This window comes from Poecilia mexicana, unplaced genomic scaffold (genome assembly GCF_051168715.1).
Source record: "Poecilia mexicana isolate PSO_F unplaced genomic scaffold, ASM5116871v1 scaffold_8, whole genome shotgun sequence".
NCBI lineage: Eukaryota > Metazoa > Chordata > Actinopteri > Cyprinodontiformes > Poeciliidae > Poecilia > Poecilia mexicana.
In genome coordinates, this window is record NW_028263377.1 from 2,744,204 (window position 1) to 2,771,885 (window position 27,682).

At 36.5% G+C, this 27,682-nt stretch overlaps 1 long non-coding RNA gene across 1 annotated transcript; it reads left to right on the plus strand.

Moving 5' to 3' along the window:
- The first annotated feature begins 6,226 nt into the window (after nt 1-6,226).
- Nucleotides 6,227-13,644, plus strand: LOC148157883 (uncharacterized). Its single transcript, XR_015764054.1, has 2 exons — nt 6,227-6,710; nt 7,705-13,644. It is a non-coding gene; the product is annotated as an uncharacterized LOC148157883 (long non-coding RNA).
- The last annotated feature ends 14,038 nt before the right edge of the window (nt 13,645-27,682 follow it).

Here is a 27,682-nt window from a genome sequence, read left to right on the forward strand (position 1 = left end):
TGAGAGCAGGAAATGATGCGAGGGAAAACTGCATGGGAGACAGTAAATACTTTAATGCCGCCTTAAAACAAGAAGAAAGAACCCATATATATATATATATATATATATATATATATATATATATATATATATATATATATATATATATATATATATATATATATATATATATATATATATATATATATATATATATATATATATATATGTGTGTAGGGGTGTGTGTGTATGTGTGTGTGTATATTCAATCTTAGATGGATTTTAAACATTTAAAATCCATCTAACAGTCTCTGAAAAACTAAGTATATTTGCGTAACAATTGATTCCTCTTTCAAAAATACTAAAACATATTTTGCATTCATTTTATCATCGCTTTTACTCAAATGGAGAGCAGACTGATTCTCTACTCTCACCAGAGACAAGGAGTGTTAAGGTTAGACAACAGACATCATTTAAAGTATTGCGAACACAGACAGACTGCTGGGAGTAGAGTGAATTCTTATAAAAATGCTCACAATAATATATAATTGTTTGCATTTTTGCATATTACAGCCATTCTGTTTAGCTCCATCTATTATCAGAGCTAGAATAAAGCGGTCTCTTACTTCACCTCCCAGAGACAAACAAGTCAAAAGAAACAAACAGATACACATATATCAATACCCAGCTAGCAAAAATACGAGCCAAGCACAGACACATTTATTTGACTGATCTTAACATTACTGGGGTCCAGAATTTTGTGGCGCTTTTAAAGTAAGAAAGATGCAAAGACTTGTTCTCCAGTCAGCATATGTCAGTAGTTTTAGCTTTTACATTTCATTGGCTCGGTTTACAACCATGGCTGACTGTGCACCTTCATATCGTTATTTTTTAAGAATCTGATGTTTGATTTTTTTCAGCTCTGCAACTGTTTAGTTTTCTTAACCGTGAAGGATCCTGGAACAGAGCAGAATAGCTGTATTTGTCCCGATAATACACCAAAGTCAACTGGAAAATAGTTAGGGTCATGATTGTGATTATTTTCGTAGCAAATTTTGACTATAGCTAAAGGAAGATAATAACTGGCTTGGGTCGAATTAAGCGACTCTTAATTTAGTGTAGTTCTCTGCTGGCTGGCCTGTATCGTACGTGTCTGCGTTTTCACGAACACTACTAAACACAATCCTGTAATTATCGTCGAATATTCAGTTAAAAATAATTTCCAATATTTCATCATTTATTTTAAACGTATTTTTTGTATGTGTACAACTCGGTCTTGTTCTTTTCATCGGAGCAGAACATGTTGCGCTTTCGACTAAAACAGATCTCTGTCTCAACAGAGGCTTTTTCAGAAGCAGAAATAAAAACTGAACACAATTTATCAGAGCACTGCTAACGCACGCACGTACGCACACACACACGCACACACACAACCAAATGCAGTCACTATTACAGCACGTTAGCGAGCGATACATCAAAGCAGTGAGCCGGTTCAGGGCTGGGTGGAGCCCAGCAGGTTCCAGGCTGAATTATTAGACTTCCCCCCCGACACTGAGATCCAGACCGAACTGCTGATTGGGAAGGTTTATTTGTCTACACTGGTAAAGGAGGGAACTATGTGTCTGTTATTTTAAAGCGTAAGCGTATATATATATATATATATATATATATATATATATATATATATATATATATATATATATATATATATATTTTTTATTTTTTTTTTTAATTAAATCTTGTGTTCTGCAGTAATTTGTTTTTCAGTAAGCACCGAGAACCTCATTGTAAAGATACACAAATCATCAGTCTAATTCATTTCAGTTGAAATAGAAAAAAGAACATATTAACGTGTAGACGATTTCATTAAAAATTTATTAAATAACACAACAAACTTTAAAAACGTGACCAGCATATCCTGATATTGCTATATAATTATGAAGCTCTTTCTGTTTTGGCTTTAAAAGCTGGTGTAATCGGTCTGACAAGTACTGGGACATTGACAGAGAATGCTGAATACATCGTACTGACTTGTTGGGTCCATGGTTGGTAGTTGCTTCGTTCATGTTAAAATCGTAGGAAAATATTATAATAATCTAATTTCTGATAATGTCGCAGAAAAGTAGAAATGGTGACTGAAATAGTTTTCATTTCTGGTGCCTGGAGTCCTGAGAAAACAATAACATCACATTGTTGCAATAAGAACGATCTCTAAATAGTAATTTAGAGATTTATTTATAAGCTTACAACATTATAAGCTTATGTGGTCGAAATCAAAGGGCTAAAAAATTCAAAGTTTTAAATGATCATGTTACATAAAAAACCCAAAAAGAATTAAACAACCTTAAATAGGAATGAAAAATGAATTTTATTTATGTCAAGTATTTGGAAAGTTGTAGATATGCAAAGTCTTTATTTCAGGATATCGAGTCAACTTCGACTCAACAGCAACACCGCAAAACTTCCTGCTTCTAAAATATTTGGTTTCAGGAGAGGAAAGATTCCAGGGCCACAATCTGTAATTTGAAAACACGAGTTTGAAGAAGACAGCGTGACAGATACAGTAAACTTTTAACTTGAACTCTTTGAATGCATGTCTTATTCACTTTTCAGTAAGTAAAAGCAGTGAAATATTATATGCATAATGTTGACAGCAGGACAGTTGTCATAAAATGTTAAATAAAGTCTCATTGCAGCTACAGAATTTTCTTTGTGTTATGGGAGCTGGGCAGCCACCCAGAATAAACTACCAAATCACACTTCAGTCCTTGTGCTGCTGCTGGGTAAACTCACACAGTTATTACCTCAAAGTGAATTATGTTAACGCTGGATGAACAACCCCATTAATTGGCATGTTACTGTTGGTGAAGGGGAGAGACGGGGCACAGGGACAGGAAAATAAAATACGACTGTGAGATGTAACACTGCCTTTGGCATAAAAGAGAGGTCAATTTTTGTAACTATTAAAAGAAAATTGCAAAAGTAGAAGAGAATGGCCTGAGTTGTTGACATTTTGTTTTCTGTTTCTATGTAAATATCAACGAGGCCACACATCACATGGTTACCTAATCAGTGGCAGGTAACTATCACACAGGCCAACAATCACACAGCAGCATTATTCATCATTGGACATGAGTGTCCATCTTCTCTTCTATGTTGACAACACATTACCTGGCTGATGCACGGGTTGAATGATATAGATACAACTCAAACGCTCCGCCCCAACCCCACACATACATTCTCAGACTCACACAAGCACACCTTTCACTCTCCTCCACCCCCATTTGTCATCTTTGGTGACAACCATGGTTGTGGCCTTGCTCCAATAGTAATTAATGACTCTCAAGGTGATAACACACACGGCATGCAAAGGACCCACTTTACAGCTTGCTAGAAGTACTGCAAAACCCGCACCCAATCTCCACCAATACACATATACACACTGTCTCTTTTGCAAAAATTATGTTTTGATCTGAAATTTAATCAATCTTTTGCTTGCTGGCCACATTGGACACTCTGAACATGCTGGAGAAAATTGATTCCAGAGGGTATTGAGGACATGTTCTATGATAGAAGTTGTTGGTTACAGGAAGAATAGAGAATAGGGCACCTATCATTCAGATCCAGATGGGTCTGATGTTACAGCACTATGTTGGTCTATTATTCCTGTTTCAACACTGCATTATATATAGCAAGTTCCTCTGTTTATCTATTTTTAATCTTTAAAATATAAAACATGGGTCTCCACCTTATTTGTCACATCAGTCTATTAAAATAAAAACATTGCTTAAGATGAAATGCACATGAAAAAATAATCTATTATTATTATTATTATTATTATTATTATTATTATTATTATTGTTGTTGTTATTATTAATTTATTTTCATTTTTTATTATTTTTATTTTTTTACTTGAACACGGAAGATTGAAAAGTATTCCACACAGAGAGTTAATTTAGCTTTTCTGAGTTACTGAGTCAATAACTGGTTGGTAGAGCCAAGATCATTCTTGCTTTCTTCAGTTCAGTAACTGAAGAAAGCAAGATGCCTCTTTGTGCATCCAAAGCTGATTACTGAAAGTCTGATGAAGAAATTGGGTATAAATTGAGTAAAAATTGATGACACATTAAGTCAAAACTGAGATTAAGCTATAGGTGGTATTCAGAAAATACCTTCTTACGTTTTTAAGTTTTTGTGCTTTTAGACTGCAACAATTACAGTCAATGCTTTTCCATTTCCCCCAAAATCCACAAAAATTGTCGTGTACCATACTGGAAAGATTTTTTTTTCTCCTTAGACACCAGGTAAGATCAGTATGTAAAGTAAACTACATTTACAGATATATTAATACTTCTCACCAGCTGTAAATTCAGGGATAATCTTAAGGGTTAAAATAATTTAAAAGCATTTTCTTTCAGAATTCAACATAGGTGACATGTTTCATAGTAAACATTTCTTTATAGTAGAACAGACATTTCCAAGCCCTAAAGAAGGCCAATATGTGAAAAACAAGTCTTGACTAATTGCATCAATCTGAAAGCAATAAAAATACTGAGGGTGAGGATTTTGAAGTTTGTTGTGAAAAACAAGGCAGGCCACATCATGAGGCAAAGTAATGTTGAGAAAGAATGTAACTGTTGGTTTTTCTCCCCTTTCAAAAATAGGAATATTCAATTCAAAGGCCCTAATTATGTACCACACAATGTGATTTAGTATTTCACATCCATGTTACCACAAAGCAACACATAATCTACATCACTTTTGTTTTCTACGTGTCTCGGCGCTTTAGAGGTTCCAAGAAGACGCAAGAGAACTATATTACATAAAAGACATTTTTTATTTTATTGTATAGCATCTTTGAGAATCCTTGGAGGATTCTCAAAGATGCTATACTTTTTATGAGGGTTGAAAAGCACTATATAAGTCTCATATTGTTTCATTTAATATAAAATGAAACAATACGTTAGCATAAAGGCTATGCTAACGTAGCCTTTATTTTCTCATAACTAAAATAATGGAAAAAAGCAATTTTTTTTTTTCTGATTTAACTGCTGGTTTTAGCTGTTTCTGTTAGGTTTTATCAAGGCAAACATGTAAAAGATGCACCATTAAATAAAAAGCAAACATTAACATCATACACAGCAAATTCAAAAGTGTTAAATGTTTTGGTGTTAGTAGACTTTGTGCAAAAGCAGAGTTAATTTTACTCTAATAGAGTCACATTCTGTTTCTGTAACTCTGGGGTGTATCTTATTAGTAGTTAAAATCCAGTGTTAAAACAAAGTGTTTCGTATCAAATCTAGAGGTGTTAAAATAGAACCAATAACTCTTTACTTCTTAACTCTGAACTCCTACAGCGGCTATAACACTGAAGGAGTTAATTCACTGACTCCGCCCCAGAATCATAGATTCCCACCGAAGCGAAGCGACAGAAGCCTACTCATTTCAGGACTATTTACTTTCCACCTGTCTGAGTTTTTTACTGCGCTTGGTAAGTAATTTTTTTCTGAGATGGTTTATAACTATTATTTTGAGTTGAGCTCAACCTGTATGATAGATGTCACGGTCGACACAAGGCTAGGTGTTAGTTAGTATATTTAGCTTAGCATGCCGAATGTTAGCGGAGTATAAGTGTTGAAAAAAATCGACCGGGTGAAGATTCAATCAAATTCTTGGCTAAATTGAACATATCCGTATGTTTTTTCATGATGTTGAACGTTTACATGAATATTGGTCAGATTTATCAACCTTTCTGATCGATTTTTTTCCCTTTGAAAAACTGTTGACAGCATTATTCCCGGCCTTATGTCTTATATAGGTTTTGCAGCATGTTTTAATCCTTTTATTGCCTTTTTGTATATATTAGAACCAGTCTGGTGGTTGAGGATGAATCGCCAGTCGTCAGCCTAACCTCCCTCTCCCGATCCTTCTGTAACCCAGTCTAAATTAAAGGTATTTTGTGTGAGTTAAGTTCATGAAGGGTGAAATAATTTAAAATGTGTTAAACATGTTTGCTTAAATATGTTAAAATTGTTATAAATAAGTGTTAATAAAAAGCTGTATTTACAGGTATTTGATGTAACAAATACACATATTTCGGAAATATGTAGTTAAAACAGAAAGAAATCTTTACCATATTTTATTTTGAAGGGCTCATGTTTGTAAGAGGAAGTGGTGTAGAGCACAGCAACCTTACTGGTCCGTGGTTGGCTGAGGGTCAGGGGCACGATAGGAGAACGGAGGGAAGAGACAGGAAGTAACGGGAGAGAGAGGGAAAGAAAAAAAAGAGATGAACCGCGCTGGAAAAACGTGGGGAGTTAAGAGTGATATGTAGGTATCTAAGCTTTCAATTCGACAGCTTATTTATAGATGTCAACTTCACGCTCTTATTACAGTTACTGTGAGGATTTCAAATCGAAATTGATTATACAGTTGAGTGAGAATTATCGGTGATGCTCGCCATAGCGCATAACATTCACTAGCGCCGTGAATGCTAATTGACTGTGCCTGTTAGTACTGGGAGCTAGCTCGGCAACCAGGAAACTTCGTGGGAGCATTCCGGTTTGCCGGAGGACTGTGTCGGTTTTTCCTGCTGTTTCCCGGATCCGGTGGACCGAAGGACTGGAGGAGGAGCTGACACCATGTGGACAGCTGTGACTCAGGATAAAGATTTTTCCTTGGAATGAGGTGCAGCTATTCCACGCTTCCTCACCGCATCAGGCCTGCAACGGGTTTGTTTGGGACCTCATTTTAGTTCGTTATTGCCGGTGTTCTGTCAGATAGCCATACGCTGTCAGAATATCATACATGCAGTCAGTACGCATGCCCGCGCATGCGCATTAAGAAGTCAGACCGTCAGCACAGTGGTCAGTTCAGCATACGCAACAAGTTATGACGAAAATAAGTCATTAAATTGTCTATAATATCACATAATATGATAACTAGATAAATATACATGCGTTGTCGTGGTTTAAAAGTGTATTTAAAGCAGGTCTGGCTGCAGCTGCAGTCAACTACAACACACGCCTGTGTAAAACTCATTAACCTACTTAACCGCTAAGTCAGGATGCCATACAGCTGTTAATAACAAAGTGTATGATGATCTACGTCATGATTCTATGTTGATGATTAAATAAAATCATATGGTAATGACAGCATATACAGTATATACAGTCATATACAGTCATACGCTTAGCTCATGCTAAGCGTATGACTGTCTGACAACGTATGCTGATCTGACAGAACACCGGCTTAGGAGAACATTTAAGTGTGGGCCCACATTAGCTACATAGGAGATTGAAGTATTGTGTGTTTTGTGATTTTACGTTTATGTTTAATACATGTTCCCCAGTTCCAAACTCATAAAGGTGTGTTTTGATTTTTTATTTTATTTTTTTTTTTTTTGTAGTACAGACAAGTACTGATGTAATCTTTCTCAAAGGGTGAAACTCAACATAGGTCTACACACGAGAGTGTATGAAAGTTATTATTTGTGAGTACACAGGTTTAATGAACTCAGGAGCCCTTACCTACTTTAAAGTGGTATATAGTTGGGCTACACTTCCAAGGATTCTTCGAAGATTCAAGCTCCAAAAATTATTATGTAACTGTTAATATCTCTGAAACCCTACATTTCTGTAATTGAGGCTTGTTGTTAGAGTTGTAGTAAATTTATTCATTCGTTCCATTCCTCATTGTTATGTTTTTTTGTTTGTTATGATCCAGAGACCGACACGACACGACACGACACTGGCTGTCGTACTCAGAGACTGAAGACTGTCTAATGCAGTAGAGGAGCATGTTGATGTTCCTGGCCAAACATCACGAACAGCCTAATAACCTGAAGACAATCTGTTAGTGAGTGGACATCTCTTTGGGGGAGTGAAGAGAGGAACTGTCTCTTACCAACAGAAACATAATCCGGATAAGAAATGATGAATCTGATAATCAGGTTGTTCTATTATGTACACTCTAAGAAATAATCCTGTAAATTTACAGTAACATACTGGCAGCTATAGACGCCAGAAGTTTACTGTAATACACAGTAGCTGTACCGTAATTAATCCTGACAGTAGGTTACCGTCAATGCAAGTACGGTATAGATACTGTGAAATAAAGGTAAACTTCTGGCGTCTGTAGCTGCCAGTAGTTTACCGTTTTTTTTTTAAAACGGTAAAATACTGGCGTCTGTAGCTGCCAGTAGTTTACCGTTTTTTTTTTTTAAAACGGTAAAATACTGGCGTCTGTAGCTGCCAGTAGTTTACCGTTCTTTGAAAGAATGGTAAAATACTGGCGTCTGTAGCTGCCAGTAGTTTACCATTTTTTGAAAGAACGGTAAAATCCTGGCGTCTATAGCTGCCAGTAGTTTACCGTTCTTTCGTAAGAATGGTAATCTACCTTTTTTCTGAAATAATAACAAAAAATACTGATAGCTACGGACGCCAGTTCTTTTTTTTTTTTTTTACCGTTCTTTCCAAAAAACGGTAAAAACAAAAAAAAAAGCTGGCGTCTGTAGATACCACATTTACCTTTTCAATCCTGTACCTTTTAAAGTGGTGTAGTACTGTAAGTAAATTCTGTAATGACACCAACACACCGCAGATGTAGTACCGTCACCAGGGTTTATTAGAAATAATAGGGAGCTGCTATTCCTCAGGCTGCAGCTCGCCCCTCTAACAAATCGTTACACTCAACTGAATAGCTTCACTGCTAACACACACTGAACTCTCCGCTCTTCCGGTGTTCTGTCAGATCAGCATCGGTCCTGGTCCTCTCGCTCCCCTGATCCCCCGCCCACATGACAGGTCCATCACATGTGAGTGGGAGTCAGCAGAGTCAGACAGGGGAACCCCATAACACTCTACACATAACAGTGATCACAATGCAACTTATAACAAATACACATAACCATATGGACACCAGCAGAACTAAAATACAGAATCGTTAAAATACTATGGTGGTCGACGGGTGCAAATGCGCAGCAAACACGAGAAAAACAAATACAACAAAGAAAAGACGCAAACAAAAAAGAGATGCAAAAAATATATATAAAAACAAGAGTTCCAGACCACTAGAGCTTTGTGTCCGAGTTCAGGGTCTGCATCCTTTCAAGCTTATTCTGTCATGGGCTTGAGAAACGACCTGTTGAGAAACGATATGAGAAACGGAATAGGGGTCCTGCGAAGGCAGAGAGCATTGCAGAGAGAAGCTGTAGCCTTCAGCTAGCTGCCTAGCCTCCACCTCGGCGTTATGTTGCTTAGCAACCGTGACACGATTTATACTTGTTTGTAGGCGAGAATGTAGATGTGTAAATCTCACATTTCTGCTCGGTTCGTTAGTGCATCACCTTATTGCAATATTGCTCCGACGTTTTCGGAGATGTCTGCTCCCGCTGTATTAACACCCAGCTCCCCTCGCCTGCTGGTCCAGGTTTCGTATTCCACGGGAGAACACCTGACTCATTTGGGCTTTCCCAAATGACAATTAAACACAGATATTAAGTCAGGTAATATAGTTGTCATATTTTGGTTCACTAAAATATTTCATTTATTCCTGAGCAAATCGGTTTGACTTTTTAAAGTTAAGCCTAAAAATACAATAGTTTGATTAAACTGTCTTACCTGAGATCTGGTAAGACAATACAGTTTGTAAGAGATTTGAAAAGGGATACTTTGCTTACATTCCTTGTGTAAATGTGCTATACGTGTTTGAACATTTTAGAATCAGACTAACAGATTTTTTAAATATGCAACAGCCTTTAATACAAAAAGTGAAGAGTAATAGAGAAATCAGGAGAAAAAAAAATATTTTGAGTCCGTTTTTTTTCTTCGCTGCTACGTGATTCATGTTGTCACGGTTGCTAAGCAACATAACGCCAAGGTAGAGGCTAAGCAGCTAGCTGAAAGCTACAGCTTCTCTCTTCCGGTTGTCGAGGACCCAAAGATGCAAAACCTGACTTCGGACACAGCTGTTCTTTGTTCGACTCCCCCTAGTGGTCTGGATCACTTCTGTTTTCAGCATTTTTTGTTTGCATCTCTTTTTTGTTGCATGAGTTTTTCTCGTCTTTGCTGGGTGTTTGTACCTGTTGGCCACCGTAAAATACAGTGGTGAAAGTAAATATACCTTCAGATAGTAGCGTTCCAGTATTTTTAACAGTAAATTTAGTTTTACTCCTGCATTCACTTTATGAGTAAACTACTGCCAAGAAAACTGTAATGCTACTTTTTAAAGTACAGTCTTAGTTTTACAATAGAATACCTGACCCAGTGTAGGCTTCTTAGAAGTGGTACAATTGATGCGGTTCTAAAATGCATAATCTGCATAATCAGAACTTCACATAACACAAAAGAGGATGCGATAAGTAACCGTCAGCACAGAATTTTTATTTAAAGGCACCACTATGCCTCAAACCACATATATTTCCAATATCTTCAAACATTCAAAACAAATAACACATAACCATTCCTCAGAGAACTGGTAAAATATAGGCCTTCAAAGTCAATATATAATTTCACTAACACTGGAATAAAAATTGAAGACTTTCAGTTTACAGCGACATAAACTGGGTTTATCTAATTAATTTTTACAATCTTATGAACATATAAACACAGTTCTTAAAGAAATATCCATGCTTTGGGTATCACTAAACAAATAAATGACAAAGAACTTCCAAAATCTAAAATTCAACATGACTGAAATAATGTGGAATTCTAGTATTAACAGGGTTTTAAAATGTGATTTTCAAGAGTCCAAGTGGCACTTACTTTATTTGATGCAGATGAAGGCACCGTCCAACATGGAAAAAGAAGAGACAATACAATTTAGATCCTAAATAATATGAAAACAGAAATATTTCAAAGAAAATTAAAGAACAACTAACCTAAATGAGATGCCACTCAAAGTCCATCAGGTTTTTGATGAGGGTGGAAACCTGAACATTGACCGTCACTTTTTCTTTTGAATGGTCTTTCCTATCTGTTTGGATACCATTTTCCCATGACCGGCCTTTGTGCCCCTTTCTGTGTTATTCCCAATGAAGCGACTAAAAAACAAAATCAAAAATGGGAAAATTCCTGAGAATACAAATAGTGTGGCATTTTGAATACAGCTGTTACAATATATAAATAAAGCTGTTTTTAATTACGTAAAGAGAAAACATCACCACCTTTGTCAAATGTTAATCATAACTTGCTTTAGAACTTTAAAACCAGGTCATTGTAAAAAAAAACAATATAGGAATGGTTTTACCGTTGAATGAACTCCAAAGTCTTGGCTGCCTCATGTTGATATTGGAGGTTGAAGATGAAGAAGATGGACAACATGTCCAGTCTGGAATGTTGGCTGGAGCCTCTCAAAGACAATATGGCCTTCAATGCTGACCATGCAGAAAACTGCTTGCCATAGGGACTGTAATAAGCCAAGTCCTTAATTGGAAGAAGATAAAACAAATCTCTTATTGATACAGTATGCATTTAAATGATCGTCATAATAAAGAGTGTCCACTCTGCCAGGTAAAGTAAAAGCAAGGATCTTAAACTCCTCGATTGTCGCGCAAGTCACATCAATGTTGAAAAGTGTAGGCTGGATTAATTTACAGACGTTGTAGAGGAATTCATGGTACTTTGCACTGAAGGTGAAGTGTGCTTTGAAAGTTCATCAAAAGCTACCTTGGATGACCTTGTGATCACTGATGGTGAAGTGTCTTTGGTGCTGCTCTTGTTTTCACCGACATGCAGGAGGAAGGGCTGTCCCGGTTGCACGGCAATGAGGAAGGCTTCAACACTGGCTTGCATCTTTGACATAATGATAAGAAGACGAATAATAAAAATTATTAAATATATTTAGCAGCACAGCTACATTCAGATAGCAAACAAAGCCAATGAGAAACTGCTTCTACAAAGAAGTAGGATCATTAGAATAACCACATACCTGCACATATCTGAAAACATGGTCCACAGTTTGACATGAGCTGTTTTGGATTCTTCTTGTGGCCTACAAAGCACATGAACCAACAGAAGAATGCCTGGTTTCCCCAGCCTGGAGGAACAACAGGATAAATAGCAGACACATTAGGATAATAAAGATAAGAAAAAAATAGGCAGCCAGTATGTCATTGTTTATTATCATTATTATTTATAGAGACAAAAACATTTTGGCTCAGCTTTGATTGCATAGATCAAACCACCGGTTCCCCGTTATGCCGTCTATAGCCAAAAACTTCAAGAAAATGACTCCGCAGCTAAATAATGTTAACTCAAACAGCCTTTCTGACAGTTTTAGTGTTCGTTTAACGACCCGACACCCCGTGCTACACCTGCTTGGCTAGCTTTAGCTGCTAACTAAAATAATAAACCAAGAGTGCTCACATCCAGTCCTCGTGAGCTACCGTCCTGCAACATTTTGATGCATCTTTACTCCAACAGACTAGGATCAGCTCCGAACAGACCTGCTAACCAGGCATTCATTTGATTCAGTTGTGTTAATTGGTGCGGGGAAGCATCTGAAAGTTGCAGGATGGCAGCTCTCAAGGACTGGACTTGAGCTCCCCTGTACTGAACAGTTGTACCGTGATATCCAAACAAATAAACTTACGTTAAGCATAAGTTGATACTCTTGCACAAAGAGAAAGTTAATGCATTCATAAAAAATAATCAAAATTAAAAACATGATGGTCTTAACATGGAACTTACCTTGTTTTGTTTTTTGTTTTTTTTAAATAGATCTTTATTGAGATATAGAATACATAACAGTATAATGCAGCATACATTGTGGTATAATGTCCGCCAGGGAGTTACAAACATTGAGACAATACATCACCATTACATTACATAAATACATTAAAGAGAGAACATAAAGAGCATGTTTTAATAGCTTTGGGGAACTTACCTTGTTATGATAAGCTCCAGACAAGACGCCATACTGCTGTCTCTCAGGCAAACACGTAACGTCACAGATACGTTGCGATTGTGGGAGCAACTCTTTATCAAACACCATTTCTTTAGGGAAGCTGACAAACCTATCTTTAAATTTGACTAAACAAGTGTTTAATTAACATTGTATTTTTAACGTACAACACCAACATTGGTAATCTAACACTTTTGATTATGCTCTGTAGATTTCGATTCATTCCCTAAAAGATTTATTATGGAAAGTATTTTTGTCTTTCCATTTAATATTTAAATGCTGGTTCTCTAAGATGCAAATACAAGTAAAATGTCTTGCCTAGGAAAAAAACTGTATTTTGCGGTAGTTTACTGCCAGTTGTCAGTCTTGATTGTGACAATAGAAGAAGACATCAAATTTACAATATCCTACCATATTTTGGTATAACAGTATGTTACTGCTGGAATTCCGCTGTAAATTTACAGCCATTTCTAAGTGCGTACTGAAATATCCAGTAATCTACCTGTTAAAAGAAAATGTACTCTATCATATTACATGAACTGCTTGCTTTACTTTCTCCACCTTGTACTTTGAACAATTTCATGCATATTGTATTGAAGAAAAATTTATGAAGCATACTGCATTTTGTATTGCACAGCTGATATGTCAGACCTTTTAATAAGCGATATGTGAATGAAAGCAACATGTGAAACATGCACATTATTCCATGTAATATGTTTTGTAATTATGGTGCACATTTTTAAATAAATGCATTTGAGAAAATCACTGCCTCTTTATTAAATGTTTATTTTCCAAATAATTTTTAGAAGTTCAAAACAATAAAATACCTATCTAATATTAATTACAAATAACTCTTAAGAAGATAAAAAAATACTCTGTGAGAGTTAATATTAAGATCTAACACTGAATTAGTGTTAGTAAGCAGATTTGATATTTGACACTTTATAAGAGTTAAGGTACCAACTCTCCAAAAATAGTTAAATTAACACTTTAACTATATATAGACACTATATATATATAGACACTTTTAAAGTGTTGAAATTAGGGCTGTTGTAAACGAATATTTTAGTAATCGAGTAATCTATCGATTATTCTTACGATTAATCGAGTAATCGGATAAAAAAAAAATTATAAAATGAAATATTGGTAAATCTGGCATAATACCGGTGTTACTATCAGATATCAATATCGGTCCAATTTTTCATATTTGAGCATCCCTAACAGTTGCTTTTTTTGTAGTTTAGAAAACTAACCTGTAACAATAATAGCTCACTTTCTAAGTTAACCAGAAGAAAAGTTATAGAAAAATCTGAAATTATATTGAATTTAATAACAAAGAGGCAGGCTCACAAATATGCTTATAAAAATGTCTACAATCCAGCTTTTAGTTTATGTATTCATCTTAAGTGAGTTTAATAGATTAATTAAACTCACCTTGCCACCTAACCTGTCACGCTTTGGGTTTGAAAATACGGGAAATGCCGCCTGGAGTGGGAGGAGAGGGCGAATGAAGAACGTAAGATGGGGTGGAGGGGAGGAAATAGACCAGCGGACTGACGAACCGTTAGACCGGGGGACGAACACGGGGGGAAGCAATACGGGATATTTACGACACCTTCACTGGTCACACTCAGAAACTCATCTACCAGCCATGTACGATGCGCTCCGCCACCCGTTTCTTCAGACCGGGATATGAAATTTATTGTGCGGTTCGTCGGTAAAGCTACATTTACACGGTAAGCATCAGCTACTCAGCCGCCCGCCCTGTTCAGGCTATCCGCTTATCTCAGCGCTCTTCCCGCCGTTCGCTTTCAACCAGCAGCCCCGGAGGAGAAATGCTGCCGTACTCCAGGCATTCCCCAGTCATTTTAAGGATGCTTATTGGTTCCCCAAAAACGATAAAAAGTCGGGCATTATCATCAATCCATAAAATCCCCACGGGCCAATCTTGAAGATTGGACTTTATGCCGCTGAGACTTAGCTTTTGTCAACAACTCAGAGGCGGAAGTGAGAGCTCTGCGCAACGCAAATGAAGTCCCGGCCGGAACACGGTGCGCTAACTAATAAAACATAAATTAACGAAGCTTCGAGGCAGGTAAATTTTCCTCGAGGAATTTTAGTAATCGAAGTACTCGAATCATTCGAGGAATCGTTTCAGCCCTAGTTGAAATCAAATCTGACAGAGTTAATCTGGGCCTGCTGGATTTGCTGTGTACATTCAAATATCTTCTTCAAGAGATATTTTTTCTGCTTCCTAAAGGAACAATCAAAGGTAATGCAGCGACATCTGTAACGTGATCTTCATAGTCCCAGAAGAGAAAGAATGATAATGAAAGTTTTACAGAGCTGTAATTCATCTTCCTTGTGTGTGTGTTTTGTGTGTGGGTGTATGTGTGCCTGTGTGTGTGTGCGTTGGGTGTTTTTTGTGTGCTTGTAATCATCGAGGGAAATAATCTTTTTGATTCTGAAATATTTTTAGTCATAACATCTATTTATCTATTGAACCACAATCTTTTCCTTCTACTCTGTGACATTTTTATGTGTTGAATATCAGAATTGTGCATTTTAAATGTTGAAGCAAACACCCGGCTTCTATCAAGAGCATAAAAATCTCCTGATGGGAGAGTTTTTTATGGTCATGACTGTAGTTCTGTAATTGGGTAGCTTTCCAGCTTATTTTTTAGGCTTCAGATATTGCTTGCAATGATGAAATCATGATTGATGAAATCAGACTGTAATTTTGCTTATCCAACATGTTAACGTTTTGGTTTTGTGTTTCTCTTACACTTGATGTAGCAGCCATACCCCTCCCTCCCCCACTCTCTTTTCACATACATTGTCACATTCCTTTGTTTCTTCTCACTGTGTTCCTACAGATGACCCGTCAGCCAACTGGCTTCATGCACGCTCCTCCAGGAAGAAGAGGTGTCCATACACTAAGTACCAGACCCTAGAGCTTGAAAAGGAATTTTTGTTCAACATGTATCTCACAAGAGACCGGAGGCATGAAGTGGCCCGTGCACTGAACCTGACAGAGAGGCAGGTTAAGATTTGGTTCCAGAACCGGAGAATGAAAATGAAGAAACAGAGCAAAGACCAGACCAAGGAGTAGTGGGACTAAAGAGCACATTACAAATGATCACTCACCACTTTCTCTCTCTCTATCCCTCTCTCTCTCACTCTCTTACACCCACACATATACAGATTCATAGCATATAGTTAATTCATCATGAAGCACCTTTTTTGTATAACCAGCATACAATGGCCTTTCTGAACAGACATGTACATCATTTCCATCAGTTAGTCTCTTCAAATGATAAACCAGGAGGCTTTGACCAGTATTCAAAATATGCAAGAAAAAGTCAGATTCATACAGAGCTTTTAATGAAATCAGTGAATTGAGTTTAAATACATGAACACATAGATATAGTTAAGGGATGTGGGAAGTCCATTGGCTTGGACCAGAGTTTATAGAACCACCAACATCTGAAAGAAGATTAGTGTTCACTTCCTGTAATGCGTGAAATTGTTTAAGCTTATGTTAATGAATGAGGCTGATCGTGCAGCAGTTCCTTATGGGCATTTTCTCCTTTCAATTATTCTTTCTTTCTTTCAAACTGTGCTATTCCTTATTTTTGATACATGATGCCAACAGAAGCACATAGAAGTGGTGAAACTGTATCCAAAAATTAAATACCATCCACAGACTTTTATGCTAACATATGAATAATAACAGCTTTGTAAAGTTGTACAATTGTTTTAAATTTTGTTTAATTCAGACTGTACAAAACCACAAATTCAAGAAAAGACTATTCCATTATTTTTCGAACAAAGTATATTGTCTTTGTGAAAACACTCACCCTGAACTGACCTGTCCAGGGAGTGACCTGCTTCTTGGCCTGTGACCGCTGGAGATGGGCGCCAGCTTTGGAAAACCAGTTTCTCACCAGTCCTGACATTCCTAAAACAAGGACATTTATAGATTTGGCGGCTTTCTAAACAAGAGTTGCATTGTCTCAAGCAGCATGTGCAGCATACACAGATCATCAGTCAGCAGAAGGAAAATAACAGCATATTGCCATAGTCCAGATTTTATTCACTGTGCTGTCAAGTTGCATTTTAGAAGAAACTCTCTCTATTTTTCTACATACAAAATACTTAGTGTCTGCTATGCAAGGTTTTTGTTATTTCAGGATGTTTACTGCAAAAGGGCTATCAACTCCTGTAAGTAATGACTGCTTGAATGATTTGGCATCATTCACTGATGCTTAACTCCTGAACATGTTTCTATAACTACCGTGATACTTAGGATTGATTTCCTGTTTGTTTCTGCTGCTGTTTTAACATGATAGTTCTGACCATTATCGTTTGAGGATATCTTCTAAACATTTATGATTATTATGTTTCAATCAAAAACTGGTGGTGGCAATGTTGGCCAACCATTCTGTATCTGTGCTGTTGGGTGACGTGTGGACATGAATGGTATCTAGTTTGCATTTGGAAAAGTTTTGTGTGAGTAGAGTGTTAGTCATTGTGTGAGTGTAGGTGAATGCTGGTAAGTGTGCTCATGAGCAGATAAGTGTGAGTGAGTTCATGAGAGTGTGTGTGTGGTGAGGGGTTGGGGGTGTTGAGTTGAGTGCCAGCAAGTGAGAGTGTGAGTGCAAGTGTGTTCACGGGGCTGGGGCATGAACAGGTGAGTTTGGGTGAGTGTATGTAAATGTGTGCGAGTGTGGAGGAGTGTAACGTGGTCAACTAGAACAGTCCTATCCAGACAAGAGCTACAAATTTTAAAATAAGCAGCATCACACTCTCCATTGATGAGAGAAAATGTTTACATGGTTTGTGCATGCGTCGAGTTATTTTGAACAGGTTATTTTGTTGCCGTATTTTGTTGTGTGTTAAATCTATCTAAAGGCATTGCTTGCTGGAAATATTGCTAGAAAAATAATTAAAATGTCTTAACATGAAACATTTCTAATTTATTGTACACAAAGCAAGTAACCTGGTGTTTCATGATGAAATAAGTCGAATATGTTGAATATAATTTTTTTTGAAACATTATCTTGTGGTACTATGGATTATTTTCTGTTGTCCATGTTGTGCTGTCTGAATTATATAGTTTGAGGTCAGTCTGATGAGTTTTGTGTGTCTTTTATTGTGAATTTATTTGATAGTGATCATTAATGACTGTTTTGGAAAAGAGGAGAGGAAAAGATATGATAAAGATTAAGTAATGCTAAACAAAATTGATTTAAACACTCATTTTTATTGTGGTTTTTTAACCTTTAAAGACTTTGTGTTGGTTACTGTCTTAGTATTTTGATCTCCTGACAAAATGAATCTGTTGAGATTTGCTGTGGATTAATCTGGTCAGTGATCTTGAAATTAATACATATAATCTAAACCATGTGGTCACAGTAAGAATCTTTCTTAATGAGCACACAAACTCCTACTTTAGTTTTTTTTTTCTTCTTATATGTTTTCCTCCCCTCTTCTCTCTGCATTGTATCTCATGCTTTGTGCACTGGCACTGCTCATCATAGATTCATATTAAATTTAAGACCTTATGCCAGTCTGACTTTTTTGGTTTCTGCTTCCTTTTTTAACTGTTTATTTTCAGTTGTTATTTATTTATTTTTTTACAGAGAAAGAGAGCAACAGCAATGATTTTGTTTAAATTAAAACATTTATTTTTCAGTGTGAAACTTGGATGAGATAGGAATGGGAACCTGTCTTATTTTTTCACCCCTTGAAAAAAAATCAGAACAGAATGAGATGTTGAGAAAGACTCGGATGAGTAAAGCATGTGGCTCAAATATGTCTCCTCAGTTGTGTCTCTGCTGCTGTACACTAGAGCTTAAAGGAAAAGGGCGTCAGTCTGGCTGAACACCAAAAGAAATCATAATTCCCTCTATACACCCACAAACACGCACACACACATATGCATACACACAAATAGATGACAAATACATTCACTGGGGGCCACATCATGCATCCATTAAGAGTTTGCAATGCCATTGTGGTTCCTGTTTGTCTTTACACAGAACAAGGCTGATCCACAGTATGATTTGCATTTCCAGGCTGTTATTACTTCTCTTTACAATTTTATGTTTCCAGTTTTTTTATAGGTGTAGTTAAGAATGCTTTTCCATTTGCAGTTTTTTAATATTGTTTAAGCACAATTTAGAAAACATGGGCTAGTTCTTCATCACACTTCAACAATTACCAAAATACTTCAGAATGTTTTCAATTTGGAACACTTCAGTCAAAGCTTACAATTTCTGATAAAAACCCTATTTTGTAGTCAAAACATCTGGTACATGCATCATGTGGTCTCATTGTTTGACTCAGTAAGACATTTCTTTGCTTATCTTTCAGATTTTGTTTTATTTTTTTTTTATTGCTTAAGCACAATTTTGAAAACACAGCACACAGATTTTTCAACAATATCAAAAACTTATCTTACTACTTAACGGATCTCTAAAGTGACAGCATAGCAAACAGAAACTACTCAAAAGTGCTTTTAATATCACAATCATTTGTGGTTCGTGCTAAAGATGTTCTGGTTAAATTAAACTAGTAATTTTTCTGAGTTCAAGCTGTAACTGACAGGGTGTAACTCAAACCCTGCAGTCTTGGTTATTTTTTCTGCTTGGCTTGCCAAAACAGTTTAATAGTTTAGCACTTACAAATTAGCAGATTACATAAACAATAGTGTCTGCAAAGTGCATGTAAATTACCTAGGAGATAATATACGTAAACACATCTGTTTATTCTATATACCCATACCTGGGGTGGCTGCTCGTTCCCAACCACAGTGGTCAATGGACAGGGTACACCTTGGATGAGTCGCCAATCCATCACAGGGCAACACTGAGACATGTTTAATATGAAGGCATAAAAATTTACAATTTTCCATTGATGTGTATGTATAGTTAATCTCATTTGGTTGTATTAAATATGATTACTGAATTTACTGAGGGCATGCAGTGGTGCCATCCAAAACAGAAAAGTAAGGTTCTTCAATTTTTTTTGTAATTTTTACTCTAACATTCCTCCTATCTTAAAAAAGATGGGAGGTGTTTTAATAACCACACACACAGAAATTCTTACTTTGAAAACTTACATGACTGCATCACACTGCGGCCTGAACTTTACCCATATTTTAGCTTTACCAGTTGCTGCTTGGAAGCTGGAAAGAAGGACAGGGGCTACATATAACCAGTTGAGTGAGAAACTGAGCCAAAGAAGAAATTATCCAGTGTTGTAATGTCAGAAATGTTGGAAGAAGGCACATTATTAATACATTAGCCCACCAGATATTTATGTTTATTCGGTATTTTTAACCCTTAAACTGTACTGGCTACAGAAATCCATCAAGTCTTGCTAAAAGTCCAAAAGCATTTACCATTTATTTAAGTTTGACAAAACGTTAAACTTCAGCACCTTGCTATAATGTGTTCTATCTGGTTTTATGAACCGATCTTCTTTGTTAGTAACTGTACTCTGATCTTGGTAAGTCGGATTTGGTCATATGTATAAATATATATAGACCAGAGTTTTACTGCAGTTCAGCCTCAGAACTTCATCAGCAAATCTGGAACCTTTCTTCTGTGTTGTTGATGATTTGGAGCAACAATACAATATACTGTTTTTAGATTGGTTAAATGCTTGGACGCAGTTTTATCAGCATTTTTCTGCAATATCTACAATTATTTTAACATACAGAATTATCAGCGGCAAACACCTATGTTTGATCAACTTTACTTTAGATTACTAGTTCCATGACTGCAGTCTGTGAAATGTGATATAGTACTCTAAAGTAGCTAGCAGTGTTAGAGATTCATGAAATTTACAAGCCCTGTTCCCCAGCTGTAAACCTTCCTCCAGCCTCCATCCAGAGTCTGCTCTCCCATGGAGAGACAAAAGCTGCATGCCTTCTCCCCCAACTCTCTCTGTGTGTGAGGGGGTGTTTATTGGTTTATGATGGTCTTTTGGTGTTGCAGCCAACAGACACCCTCTTCATTTAGGCTTTAGTGTACAACTAAAGAGACATATTTTAAACACATGCCGGCTCATCCAAGTCTCCATCTTACTTCCCTTTCATTATAGGTCAAAGAAAGTTCACATAGTTTATAGATCTATGTTTGCATTTGTCCTCGAAATGTCCTTTTCAAACCAAATTCAGTCTAAAAATATAAACAAATAATAAGCCTTTTGTAACCAACGTGGACCAAAATAGTGTATGAGACAATGAGATATACTGCCCAATCTTAAAATTACAAATTAACTGTCACTAACCCTTTTTGTTTTACAATGAAAGGAGGACCTATCTGAAAACATAATGTAAGCTAAAATATTTTAAGATGGAACAGGTCATAGTTTAGTGCAAACAGATTTTAGAACAGATGAGAAAAAAAATAATCGACGCCTTGGTGAAAGCCTTTCCAAATGTCTTGGAACCCGCGGCAGAGCCATTATCTGAAGAAAAAAAAAAAAAAAAAAGGAAACATGGTGAATCTTTTGTTGCTAATCCCAGCAAAATTATTTGAAGAGTTCACTATCACAAAAAATAATATAAAAAAAAATTTCAAGCACATCTAAAGTACGTCACTTGCAGCAGTAGAGATCAGACTTCATGGTCTGATAATGACAACTAGATAAGAAAGAACACAAGCCTGATTACCAATAACCAGATTTTATTGGATGAACCCAAGAATTTTTGGAACATATTCTGTTAAATGACCAGAAAAATTCTTGCCATTTTTAAAAAGTGTTATTACGGCATAAAACTAACACAGCACCTGACACACTATATTATACTAAAAACTAAACATGGTAATGGCAATATGATGGATTGGACCTGCTTCCAGACTAGGCAACCTGACACAACTTGATGCAATTGATAGGACCAGAAATTCTAGGCTCTGCCATAAAATCCTGAATGACAATATACTGTTCAAGAATTTAAGCTAAACCTCACTTTGGCTGTGAGCAGATTTATACCAACAACTTTACATCTGAATTACTGGGGGAACAACAACAAAAAAGAAAGTTATGGAGTGGCTTAGTCAAAGTCCAGATTTAAATCTGATTGAGATGCTACAATGACATGACCTTGGCAGACTGTTCACTCATGAAACTGCTTCTGGAAAGAAGACTGAGCCTAGATTCCTCACCGTTGATTGTTAGTTAACAAAAATCCTTTATAGGAGGATGGGAAGGGCAGCACAATCAGTTATTGGGTAACTAATTAAACACAAAGCACCAGGTTGGTTTGGATGGCTCATTGGAAAAACTGCTTCTGAGCTTTTATTACTGCTCAGGTTATTTTATTCTGATGCAACAAAGAGAGAGGGAGAGTTTGTTATAGATAGATAGATAGATAGATAGATAGATAGATAGATAGATAGATAGATAGATAGATAGATAGATAGATAGATAGATAGATAGATAGATAGATAGATAGATAGATAGATAGATAGATAGATAGATAGATAGATAGATGGATAGTTTTAGAAAGATGTTTTAGTCTGTTTTAGATTCTAACTGGAAACAGAATAGAAATTAAAAATCAAATAAATTTGTCCTACTCACCTGTGTTTTTCTGTTTTACTCACAGACCGTGTATTGGTCTTCTAGTGTATTTCAAGGGCTTGCTCTGATCAACAATATCTTGAAATTTCCCCACAAAATGAAAAAAATAAACAAACAAATGAAAGTTATCCAAACCTGATGTATTTTCTAAAATTAGATATTCTAAATTAATTGCTACCTGGCTTCCATATTTCTGTGTTTGCAGCTTGACCTGTGTCATCAGGCTTCATGGACAAGTGAAGTATTATTAAATAATCTGCACAGTCACAAAAAGTAGTCTGACTGAATGCAGGCTTAGTCTGGTACTTTTATGAGTCTGTCTCATTTGTTCTCTAATCACCTTCCTAGTCTTGGCATATGGCCTCCTTTGTTGAGTTTAGTTCTGCAGAAGATCTTCTGTCCAAAGAAAATTATGCTGTCTACTGTTCATGGAAGTCAGAACAGAGTGGGAAGTCTAGTGTCACCTAAATGCACCTGATTTCAAAGCCAGAAAAAAGTTTTCTCCCTAAGAATGTTCCAATTGCTAAAGGAACGGACATATTGTTCCTGTGTTGAAATGGAAAGTACTGAATTTGACTGAATTAAATTTTCAAACTGAGTTTTCTTCCTATAATTACAAATGCATAAAATGTTTTCAATAGAATACCCTATTTGAGACATAGGGTATTTAATTTTTGTAGTCCAATAATATAATAAAAACTACATTTCTTGTTTAATATAAGAAATATATAGCAGTATAATATTTTCTTTGCATGCTTGATATCACTATTTAGAAATAAAAGAAAGAGAAACAGTGAAATAGTAGCATATGAAGGCATTCTAAGAAAGGAACAAATTTATTTTTTTTTTTTTTTCAAATATGGTGAAATTAACCCTGAATAATGTGTCAATGTAATTTTTAACTTTAAAAAGTGCATAAATTATTAAAAAAGATCAAGAATAGCTCTTTTGATTTAAAGATGATAATAAGGTGTTATGTATTTAATAACAATTACAAAATTTTCTAGCAGCAGTTCAATTATCCGTCCTGGTAGAGAGTTAGTCAGCACTACGTGTTGGATATGTAATGTGTTTTAGTAAAGTGTAACTCATTGTGTTTCATGCTTTCATTAATGAGAACACGCCTTTGTTTTCAGAATGACTTGGAATCTGTTTCACAATCAGCCTATGGTGAGACAGAAAACAGCGGCTGTCACATTCTTTTATCGCGCCTCTCTGCGAGCGGAAGGGTTTTTTTTCAGATATTCTTATGTATTCATGAAATAATTATGATCTGTCCTACGTTTCAAATCAGTGATGGACTTTTATCAAGGAAAACATAACACGGCGTTCGCTGAAATGCCTTAAATTAAACTCCATAAAATTAAATGCTTCACACCATGTAAAACGAATTCAAGCTTGTTTTCCTAAAAACATTACACCTGATTTCAAACATGACTCTGAAGAAAATGTCAAGGATCCAACGCATTAATCTGATGTTAGTTTGCTATTGATGTAGTGATGTTACACAACAATGTATTGTTGTTACAGTCTTATTTGTCACCGAACACTCCTCACATTAACACCATCTGCGGATCTCTGCTCCAGTCCCGTTCTTTTAAATCAATGTTAACATGTTGCCATTAAGCAAAAGGAAATCCTCTCTCCTGTGATTTGGAGTAATTCAAATCAACAATGGAGTTTAAACTGACAATGGGGTTTAAGTAAATGTGTAAAGATATTGTCTGTAATTTCGTGGCAGTCACAGCAACAAGATGTTTCTTAATTCTGTCTGCAAATGAATTTCCCTTGTAACGTTTAGATCCACAGCCACGACATGTGCCTCTTCTCCCTGGATGTGAAGGAGTTCTCTATATGCATAAACTGAGTTGAAAGCAAAGGTTGTCCGTATTTTTCCGTTTTTGTACATACTCAGTGTGCCCGGCTCAAACTGCAGTGGCTGCGCCGCATATGTTTAGCCCGCGCAGAGGAATCCTGTTAATGGCATGCGAAGCAGATATGCTTCCATCTTGTGTACAAGTTACTGCTGCTTCTGACTCGGATTAATCGGAGTCCGATTAATCCGACTGAAGCTAATAACCGAAGCACATATTTGTTTGTTCAAATTATTAGAAGCGTAGTTTTAATATGGCAGCTGTCACTATAATAAAATATAATAATAATAATAATAATAATAATAATAATAATAATAATAATAATAATAATAATAATAATAATAATAATATGTAGTAATAATAATAATAATAATAATAATAATAATAATAATAATAATAATAATAATAATAATAATAATAATAATGTTACATTTGAAACACATTTTCATTTGGGGCTGAATGCAGTAAGTAATTTCGCAGCTTACCTCATAACACAAAACATATTTCGTAAATTAATCACTGTAGTTGTGAACCATATTTGAAAATCTCACACTAACATGAAGCCAAACATGAGACTAATTTATGTTTTGCTCTGTTTCCAATTGATTTCATTTTTAAAGATGAAGTCGCTGGTTTTAATAGATCTCTTGATGGTCCATTGCTGAAAAGTATGAATAATAAGAACATAAATAAAAATGCTGTGTTAACAAAAACATAAAACTACCATTTGCGATCTGCTGCAGTGGAATTCCAGATTGATCTTTAGGCATCATAATAAAATATTCCTGAAAATACATCTTGTAAAAGCCGGCGCCTTGATTAGAACGGCGGTATTTATTTCATTTCTTATATTTGAGTTGGATATAATTAAAAAAATAGAAAAAAGATTTGATAGGATTTTCCCCTTCGGGCCACTTGGCAGCTTTCCCTTCTCCGTCACCTCCTCTGCTTCTTTACGCGTCAGCTGTCATGCACACTTCCTTTCACTATTCCACAAAGAGAAACAGAGCGACAGACGCAGGAAGTGCTGCTTCTACCACGCGTCCCACGGCCCACGGTTAAAAAACACGGAGGCTATGTTGTGCAGAGGGAGGCAGAATCCCGGTGCGGATGCTTTGGAGAAGAAGGTACTGCCGGGTGTCGTAAAAAAACAGCAAAGAGGAAGAATGAAAAGAAGGCAAGGGGAGAGAGGGAAAGAGGGGATTCCGCTCGCAGAGAGGCGCAATAAAAGAATATGACGGCAATAAAAGTTTATAGCGTATAAATTTCTGAAGGTTAAGAACTAAACGGCTGTAAAACAAACACGCCGTGAGGAATAAAGGAGGGAGACGAGAGAACCTCCGTAGATAAAAGAAACAGAAAAGTTTCTTAAGCCCCCTGTTCTCTCAAGCTCCCACCGGTTGACAGAGCTGCACAGGACAGAGTCAATGACAAAATGAGACGAATAAACATAATGCTGCCGGAATGGAAAACCCTGGACATTCAGGGAAGTAAGCCACAAATTTATGTGTGATGAGAGAGGAAAAAATTAGTCCTGCTGCAGCAGCGGGAGAGCAGGAGAAGCATCCTTCCTTCACTTCCTCCTCTTTTGGTGGTTTTAGTTATTCCACCAGGGTACGGGTGCTGTGTGTGTGTGTGTGTGTGTGTGTGTGTGTGGGGTGTGTGTGTGTGTGTGTGTGTGTGTGTGTGTGTGTGTGTGTGTGTGTGTGTGGGGGTGTGTGTGAGTGCGTGTGTGTTTTCTCGACCGCCTTTTGTCTCCTTCTCTTGCATGCTAACAGCAGGCGCCATTAACTTCCACATCCAAACACATGACTTCAGCAACAAAAGGAAGCGCTACTCATTCAAACAGGACCTGGTCCGAAGCTTCTTCCGGGATCTAATGGACAGTTTGACCGGGCTGCTCTCATTCACTGAATTTACTGACAAAAATAGAGTAATTTGTAGGTTTTTGAGATAAATATTGATTTACAGATTTTGAGGGTTTTAAATATGTCTTGTGTGTGTGTGTGTGTGTGTGTGTGTGTGTGTGTGTGGGGGTGTGTGTGTGTGTGTGTGTGTGTGTGTGTTGGGGTGTGTGTGTGTGTGTGTGTTGGGGTGTGTGTGTGTGTGTGTGTCTCGTTGCAGAGATTGTGATGCTGGGTGTTTCCATTAAAGTTAAAGCTAAAGGTACGTGCTGTATTCTCCTCAGAATTACTGCCTTTAATTTAACATTTCACACATACTCACCGGCCCCAAACACACACAATTAGTATTGTTTTTCTGATATAACTGACATTCTGAGAGGCTGATTCCTGTTTTACACATATCTTTTATAAAGATTTATCATTTAGTTTTTTGGGGTGATGTATGTAAATATTATATTGTTAAATGACAAATCTGCCGTCCTTATGTTTTTCTATCCGGTACCACTGCTTTTTAGATAACCAGCAGCAAATGTAAGGCTTCTGATGATCTGGCATTTAACCATTTAATTTCACAACGTTTTCTATTGGTCATGGAATAAAATTTAGGCATATCACATGTATTCTTTCTTATTTTAATTTTACATTTTTATTTTTATACTGTCCGGTTGCCTGAGTCAGTCCTATGTAGAAACCACTTGATGTACCACCTTATATTGGGACTTAGGAGCAGTACAGAGCCACATTATGTCATTACGACATTCGGCCGCTTGGTGGGGATCTTGCTCCACTAATAAAGTAGTTCTTGATTTCAACGTTAACTTCCTCCCTGAGTTATGCTTGTAGGATCTCCCTTACAAACGGGTAGAACTCAGCCTGATTCTGTTTTCATTGCGATAAACTTTATTTAATGTTACTTCAGCAGACGTTGTGAGCTGGTCAGCGTTTATATTACAACTTTGCTTCTCAGCAACCTGAAGCAGGCCCATGTCATTTCATACTGTGGAGAGTTAAAAAAATTGGGGCCTCGGAGAATAATCCACATGTAAAAAGGATCTTCAGACTATGTGGATCTTTAAGTTAGAAAACAAACATACAAAGACTTAATGCACCGTTGCATATTAAGGATATTCCTGATTTGTGGAGTGGTTTCTAAAAAAAATAAAAAAAAAAATACAGGGCAGCACAGAGCTTCCTTATGTTCAATCACATCCATAGAGCTTTGTGTTTAGGCTTCACCCAGTGGAGAGATTAGCAACGTGAATAGCGAAATGTCGCTTTGATGATTCAAATGCAGACGAGTAAGCTGACTGACTTTCTAAACTGTCGCTGTTTGTTGGGTATTTGCAAAAAACGGGTATTTTGTGTTAATGGTCTTACAAAGATAAGGGAAATTGGTAAGGACAATAGTCAGGTAATCTCTGTATG